Source organism: Xyrauchen texanus, chromosome 9, assembly GCF_025860055.1.
Source record: "Xyrauchen texanus isolate HMW12.3.18 chromosome 9, RBS_HiC_50CHRs, whole genome shotgun sequence".
Lineage (NCBI taxonomy): Eukaryota > Metazoa > Chordata > Actinopteri > Cypriniformes > Catostomidae > Xyrauchen > Xyrauchen texanus.
Genome location: NC_068284.1, coordinates 22,209,971 through 22,219,161, shown reverse-complemented (window position 1 = coordinate 22,219,161; position 9,191 = coordinate 22,209,971).

Genomic DNA, 9,191 nt, shown 5'->3' with positions numbered 1-9,191 from the left:
GTTTTGTGATAAAGTTCAATTAAGCTTTTTGCAATTATTTAAAATGCATCTGATCACTCTGCACAATAATCTAGAAGCAATGTGAATCAACACCACAACAACTGAAGCAGAAAACGTTGCGAAACACAACATTTATGTCACGGCCAATACTTTTGGCCATGGCTGTATATCAAAAGGACTAAAGCCTGTCAACCAAAACATGATCTCATTGATATTATTCAGTGAGTCTGTGGTTTTACTCCAACCATTACTCCTGGTCGGAGGCTGCTGTAAATATTTAGTTTATACGTAGTGTTACGTCCTACCTAAGTGTAATGGTGCAACGCTCAGATATTTAGTAGTGCGTATATTGTGCCTTAGTGCCCATTTATGCCACAACTAGGCTAAGCTGTAACATACCTATAGCTGGTGCAACCGGCCCCTGGATAGTGAGTTTGAATCCAGGGCGTGCTGAGTGACTCCAGACAGGCCTCCTAAGCAACCAAATTGGCCCGGTTGCTAGGGAGGGTAGAGCCACACAGGGTAACCTCCTCTGGATGCTATAATGTGGTTTAGGCTCTCGGTGGGGTGCGTGGTAAGTTGTACTTAGATGCCAGAGAATATGGTGAAGCGTCACTGCGGTAACGCGCTCAACAAGCCACGTGATATATATACTTCGCTGATTGAAGAGGCAACTGAGATTCATCCTCCGCCACCTGGATTGATGCGAGTCACTACGCCACTACGAGGATTTAGAGCGCATTGGGATTTGGGCAAATAACAAAACAATTCAAGTGAAGTATGAGTTTGATTTATGCAAGAATTAAAGGGATAGTTCAACTAAAAATTAAAATTATCTTATTTACTCACTTTTATGCCATCCCATGATTAGCTAAGTATTACATTTGGTCCCCCCTTAATCCAGAATATATGATTACATCCTTGCTCATCATCTAACAGGGTTCGTAAAATGTGCTTGAAGTACTTGAATTTGGCTTTTTCAAATGTAAGTCCTGGAAAACTCTTGAAAATAGCCATGTTTACCAATAGGTTTTAAAAAGTGCTTGTATTAAAGAAAATCGTTACATACGTCGCCTAAATCGTTTAATATCCATCCATCCATCCATCGTCAACCGTTTATCCTGTGTACAATATTTATTTTTTTTGTGTGTGTGTGTGTGCATACTCTGTGTGCTGTACGTTTCTTATTCAGAACAGTTTACCACCGGATGATTTTCATGACTGTCGGTTCCGTTAACCGTTCAAAACATACAGCACATTCTTCTGCTGGTGCAGACGAAACACCGTAATAACACATTGTGACAGTGTTTCGAGACGCGCTATTCAGTTGCGTGTGCAGCAAAAACGCGACTAGTAGAGTCAAATTGACGAACAAATTACTCCAGCTGTGCGTAAGGTCTCACGTAAGTTGCGACGTAAAGTTCACATTAAGGGCTTAGTAACTGCTAGTTAGTTTGTAACTAAGTTGATTGCACCACCGGTTTTTAACTGCGGTCAAACCAGCCTCCACAAAGGAAAACACGGCCAAGCTAACCCCAACGTTGTTTTTTGGTACGCTACTTGGCATTATGGTAAGAGCGTGTATAACTGATTTCAAAATAAAAGTGACTTTCCGGTTAACGTGATTTCACATTCATTCAGTCAGTCTGTCTATGAATGTATGAAAAAAAAAAATACATGAATAAATACATGTGTGTGTATATATATATATAAATAACTACATAAAAACGATTAAAAAAATAAATAAAAAAATAACGCCTGCAAACTCAACAATAAAGAATACATTTCCAAAGACTATATGAATTTTTAGCACCAAAATGAAAGACTGTCATTGACAAACTCCCTGTTCCACAGAACAATTTCACTTCAGAATGATAGCACATCACCTCAGAGTGTCACTCACACAATATCAGGGCATTCTGGTGTTGAATTTCAAAATGAATGCCCTATAAAGTAATTGCATTGTCATTTACGGTTGGATTATTTTCATACCTAGCACCATGTTGTTTGTTATATTCCAACAATATTCTTTATTATTACAGGAAAAGAGATATGAGGTTGAGTATTTCAATGTGATGCGTTACATCTGTTACATGTCGGAGTGATAGAAATCATTATAAAGTGAAATGTATTGTTTGTAAACTGTTTGCCCAAAAGGAACAATGAGGAAACTTACAACATCAGAGTGGCAATAATGAGTGATTATTTTTGTACTGCTGTCTTGCATTCTTGAAATTTAGATTTTTGTGTTTTCAGCAGACACTATTGAATCACACTGAACTAGGCACTGAGTGCATTTTTTATTAAATTATATTTATAATAAATAATTACCTATTTTTATTTACATAACTCGTTTCAAAAGAGATGTTACAAATAGTTTCACAAGACAATAAAAACAAGATAAATAAAATAATAAAACTGAGCATCCCAAAAATATCAATGACAATATGGTAGTAAAATAGTACAAATATAAAAGTAGGAGATAAAAACAAATACATATGTAAATACATAAAGGCACGTAAATATATATATATATATATATATATATATATATATATATATATAACCATGCTTCAACACAGAGGGATTTAAGGGCACAGGCTGTTGTTCCAGCTGTCTGCCCTGGCCTGTTTCAGGTCCTCGGTGTCCATGTCCAGGCACTGTTCATGAAACCACCTCTGAAATGTGTCACACTGGATATATATAAAATAACAAGGTGGAAATATCAGGGTACTCTCACAAATTTAGACATCTCAGTATTTTGTAACTACATTACCTGTATTTATACATTTTCATGAATATTAACAATGAAGATAATTGGTTTACTGTCAATATGTTGGTGTATCTAAATACTCAGCATCACATTTTTCAATATCTACTACTTTTCATCTCCAAATTTTGCTTTCACAACACCAGTATAAGCTACTGCAAATGCTACTATCTCAGAGTTTAAATGCAATGGAACTAAAATGCTATGCAGTCTATATCACAGTTTAACTCAAGCCTGTTTGTCCACCTCTGAACTCCTCAAAGCATCTTATCTTGTGATCATTTTGGGATTAAAATTGCTGGTGCATTACAGCATGTTGCATTTCACTGCTGTGGATTTTTAAGTTTGAGCTACTTTATATACTGCTTGGTAGTTTAATCTATAGCAATGCATCATTTTCTATTACATTATCATATGTTTGTAGCATCCTTGTCCTGTGAGAACCATGTAAATAGTTTATTTATCTTAAGAAGGAGGAGAATTTCCTAAACCCATAAAGGAACACTTAATCCTCCAGTTTCTCAGAAAACTTCAGATTCAAAATCAACACATTGGATATACATGGTTTTCACTGGACAGGAAGGGTATGAAAAATTGTAATCTGAAAAGTAATTTGTAACTATAGCTCTCAGACAAATGAAATTGAGCAAAAAGTACAGTATTTGGCTCTGAGTAGTGGAGTAAAAGTATAAAGTTGCATAAAATGGAAATTCACAAGAAAGTTATAAGTACCTTGAATTTGTACTTAAGTATATTAATTGAGTAAATGTTCTTAGTTACATTTCAACACTGATTGTAGACAAATTAATATAAAGACAAAACAATTTGATGGTTGATTGAACCAGACATTTCATAGGTGAAACTATTTCATTTATTAGTTTAAGTTGATAATTAATTTGCAGAAATTTAGTATAGGGGCCATTTGGCTGACTGTGACTAGTTATAAGAGAACACAAATCTGTCTTTCTCTCTCTCAGACACATTACAAAAACAAAACAAAAAAATAAAAAATGCAGACTGCATAGCTCCCACCCACTGGGATCAGTCAAAGAGAGAAGACAGCTTTCTATGCTGGGAAGTAGGATTGATGGTTGATAAGAAAGAAACATTTAAACAGCAGTTACACCAACCTGCAACAGGCACACAGGCCTTGAGCAACATGGGCAGTTCCCGAGGAATTGTTATGGTTGAATGTACACACAGTTTTATTGATCAGGGATACAGTATATAAAAGTGTTGCTTATCGCTACATTTGTATTGCACAACTAAGATATTTAAGAATAGTGTCCACCACAGATCAGAGATTTGTGTCCTCAAAAGTAATAGCAGGACATAAGGGCAAGGAGCATAGGAATAACAATCTCTTCTGGGCCTTCTTCACAGCGGAGTTGATTTAAGTCTCCCACTTCAAGTCATGAGAGGTAGTTCTTCCTTGTGCGTCCTCTGTCTTCTCCACTGTCTTGAGCGTGTTCGCTCCAAGTTGTTGTGACTGCACCAGACTACTAGCTGCTCAGCCTCTATATCAAGTGAAATTGATCTGTGGAAGCAGTGAATTTCCTTTTAATATCCATCTGAATTTAGAGGGAACACAGCATATGACATTTTAGAGGGCTTTAATTTTGAAATTTAAAATCAGACTGATTGACACTCTGAGGTGATGTTTTTCTTAAGTGTTTTTTTGTGTGTGATTTATTTTATTCAATAATAAAAAAAAAACTCTGAGGTGATGTACTATCATTCGGAAGTGAAATTGGTCTGTGGAAACATGGAGATTCCTTTTCATATCTATCTGAATGTACAGAAAACTCCGCGTATATATATATATATATATATGAAAATGAATAAAATATCATCTATATATATATAGATGACATTTTATTCATTTTCATATCCTATATACTGTATACTTTGTGTTAAAACTTGACACTGGATAACGCAACCTGAAAACTGCACCGTTAGAAAGTTTTCTTGCTGAAGAGCCGCTTGAAAGTACAATTTTTTTTCTCTCACGTAAATGTAAACGAGTGTATGATAATCTCAACATCATACTGTCTGCTTTTTTTATTCCACATAGACGGCGCAGACACATGGCACCTGTTACTTTTGGCAGTGCTGCTGGGCCAATCTGAATCAATTGTTACTGCAGGATTTAAAAAAAAAAAAAAAAATATATATATATATATATATATATATATATATATATATATATATATATATATATATATATATATATATATAGACTGATAGTTGTAATGATTCATACTTGTTATACAAGATATATATATATATATATATATATATATATATATATATATATATATATATATATATATATATATATATTCTTGTATAACAAGTATGAATCATTGCAACTATCAGTTTTAATTACAAATTACTATCTTAAGCAGGCATTGGCATAGGTAGCCTATGCCAGAGGTGGTTGCCTAGGGCACAAAATGCCAGAGAGGCACCGGACAGGAGTTTTTTTTTTCTCAGAAGTGCGCACTCACGTGACTGTGTGCCCCTCTGCATATATTGAGCACAAGTGCTAGGCGAATATTAGCGGGCCAAGCAGCAAAGCTGCTAGAACCCAGATGTAATTGTACTGATTTTCTTTTTTTCCTTATTCTTCTTTTTTCTGCCCTAAAAGTGTCTGGCCATCAGAGACCGTAGTCGTGGAGACACCAAATTAGGCAGGATGATACCAAATCCCCCTTACTACTCACACACAAACACACACCCGTTAGACCCTATAGCAGTTACTATTATAAACACTTTTATGTTTTGGCTCATATCTCTGTAACCATAAGGGCTAGAATTGAAATTCTTTGAGTCAAGTCCTACAAAAAGAGTATATCTGATTTAATTTCCTATATCATTTTATATATTCTATAAAAAATAAATCTGCCATTTATGAAAAAAAAAATGTGAACTCCTCCTAGACTGTTAGTCCACAAGCAATTAGTTATACATCATCTACAGACCCTCCTGACAAAAATTTATCAAAACAATTTAGATACGTGAAATCGTTCCAAAGCTATAAAGGTTACAATTCCTTTGGTTTAATGCAATTTGAGTAATTGATCAATATCTACTCAACGCAAACTCCAAAAGTAACCAAAAACCTACTTTTTCATACTCGCCATAGGCCGTTTGCCCAATCCTCATGAAACTTGGTATATATAATCTACGGACCCTCCTGACAAAAAATTATCAAAAGAATTTAGATTTGATCGAATCGTTCCAAATATATAAGCAAATAGGTTTTGGACGTGGCCTATAATGATTAATTAGCCTGTATCTTGTGAGTGCAATTTATAAACTTTACAAAATTGGACAAGAGAACACTCTCGAGGTAACATAAGAAGTTTCGTTTTTGATGCTAGGGGGTGCTATAACCTAAGACAACCCGATTTTTGCAACTGTGCTCAAAGCAGGGAAAATGTCACTCCAAATTATCTGTCTACAGCATCCACATGATCTTTTGTGTCAAAATTGTTTGTTTTGGTCATCTCGCCATATGTGCTTGGCCCCTGACAAATGTCGCATGAGGCTATATTCGAATAATCTGATCTTTATCATGATTTTTACCTTAATATCAAAGGTTTTACTAGAAAAAAGAAATTATGATCCAACGTGAATTTTCTTGATAAAAAAATATGATCATACCTGGTGACATGTGCATGTAAAATGGCTAAAAATAGCATTTTAGCTTAGCATAAAGATGACAATTTACACAAGGTTTATCTCTATTTCTTGTGCTCCAAACTTACTTCAAACATACTTCTCTGTCTGCTCGTATGAATATAACACATCATAAGAAAGTGTTTCACCACTGTTCAAATGTGTTACATCCCAGGACTATCTTTATTTCCTTGTTACATCTGTGGATTTTGCTTCTTGCGGCCCATTCGGCACGTTTCACATCCGACGCATTGGCCAGCTCTGTTCTACCGATGGCCATTCTGCCCCCAATCGGCCCCAAAGTGTGTCGGCCCACTGGGAAAATGCCCGGTATGCCAGATTACCAGTCCTGGGACAGGATTGAAGACCTCCATACACTCTTTATTTAAATTGAGTTCCTTATCACTTGTTAATTTTCTTCCCGACCCCTAGACGGGGAGGAAACGTAACAAAATGCACTTTGGATCACATCATTTATATGCATGGTCACTTGTGATCTCATCATTTATATGCTGGTCACTTGTACTCCATCTGAAATGACTAAATATTAAATTAAACAAAATGACAATACAAATGTAAAGTCATCTCTTCATTAATCTATATACTTTTTGAATGTAACCGTATTCTAAATACCAATTATTTAAATTGTAACTGTACAGTTACTTACATTTTTCATTTTAAATACGGAATCCCGTTACATGTATTCTGTTACTCCCCAACCCTGAGTATGTGGTACTAGTGTGATCATGACAAAGAAAATCCTATCAAACACAGAACCACAAGGGATATTTCTTTATCACAGTTCATCTCTGAGAAGCCAATTTGCATATTGAACGAACATATATTACTCAAGAGAGGTATCTTTAAATGTGTAATCCTATTACATGAACTTTGTTACTCCCCAACCCTGCGTGCACACACACACGCATTAAGGGCAATTACGTAAATGTTGTGACAAGGCAGGCAAAGAATGAGGATCTAAACACAGCTTTTAATAAAACAAAGATGAACAAGGTAACTCAGAATAAAACAAAACACAGGGAACCAGGCACTGAACATGACAACACATGCGAAGACTGACCAAAAAACAAGGGCTTAAATACACAAGGGCAAACAAGGGAACGAGGAACAGCTGGGAAAAACAATCAGGGGAAAACCAATAATGAAAGGAAACTACAAAGGACTACAAAACTAACAGGAAACAGGAACTAAACAAGAATTTGAAAATAAAAGTCTAAGCACTAAAACAGTGAATACGTGACAGAGCCCCTGGCCAGGATACCAAGGAGACCGGAGCAGATCGGGTGGATGGCCAGGAGACCAAGTAGACCAGAGCAGATTAGGCGGATGGCCAAGAGACCAAGGAGACCATCTCAGGGTAGGGACTGGGTCAGGAGTCCTTGTAGGCAGCCACAGGGCTGAGACAGGGTCAGGAGGCCTGGGAGGTAGCCACAGGGCCGAGAAAGGGTCTGGAGGCCTGTGAGGTGGCCACAGGGCCGAGACAGGGTCAGGAGGCCTGGGAGGTGGCCACAGGACAGGAACTGGGTCAGGCGGTGGAGCCCTGGAGGAGGGGTGGGCAGTGCTGCTGTAAAAGGAGTCTCAGGGATGGCAGATAGAACCAGAGGAGGAGGAGTCACTGGGGGAGCGGGCGGAGCAGTTGAAAGACTCTGTGGTCAGAGCCGTGGAAGACTCTGTGGGCTGAGCATTGAAAGACTCTGTTGGCGGACCTGGGAGAGGCTCAATAAAGGAAGGCAGAGCCGGGAGAGGCTTGAGGGGCAGAGCCGTGGAAGTCGGAGCTGTGGGAGGCTTGAGGGGCGGAGCCGTGGTAAGCTTGAGGGGCGGAGCTGTGGAAGGCAGAGCCGTGGAAAACTTGAGGGGTGAAGCCGTGGAAGGTAGAGTTGTGGGAGGCTCGATGCTAAGAGACCTGGATGACTGGAAAATGACCTCCATTGTCGTGAGTATGGGCAGAGACTTGGGAACAACCTCCGTGGCTGTGAACATGGGCAGAGACTTGAGAACGACCTCTGTGGTCATGAAAATGGCAGAGACTTGGGAACGACCTCCGTGGTCAGGAACACTGGTAGAGACTCTAGAATGACCTCCGTGGTCAGGAACATGGGCAGAGACTTGGGAACGACCTCCGTGGTTGTGAGCACTGACGGCTACTGGGGAATGACCTCCATGGTCGTGGGCACTGGCAGCGACTGTGGAACGAACTCCGTGGTCATGGGCACTGGCAACTACTGGGAAACAACCTCCGTGGTCATGGGCACTGGCAGCGATGGGGAGAAGGTGTCCTTTTTGTTCTCCTTTTTCGGACAGCTGGGAGTGTAGTCACGGGAGCGTACGAGGCCACAGGCATAGGCGCTGACTTGTTGGCCGTGGCAGGCATGGGCGCTAGCTCATTGGCTGTGGCAGGCGTGGGCACTGGCTCATTGGCCATGGAAGGCTTGGAGCAAATAGCCGTGGAAGGCTTGGAGCAAGGAGCCGTGGAGGCCTTGGAGCAAGGAGCCGTGTAAGGCTTGGACGAGGGAGCAGAAAATACAGGTTTTGTCCCGGGGTTCCCGCCATAATTCCTGTGTAAAGGGATCCGCAATATTCCAGAGCCTTCTCTACATATTTGCAGAGTGTCCAGTGAGGATCAGCAGGAGGCATCAGTTCCTTCAGTGCACTACTCAGACCAGTCCGTAAGAAAACCACCAGAGAGCGGTCTGGATAGTGCAATAAATTCACTAGC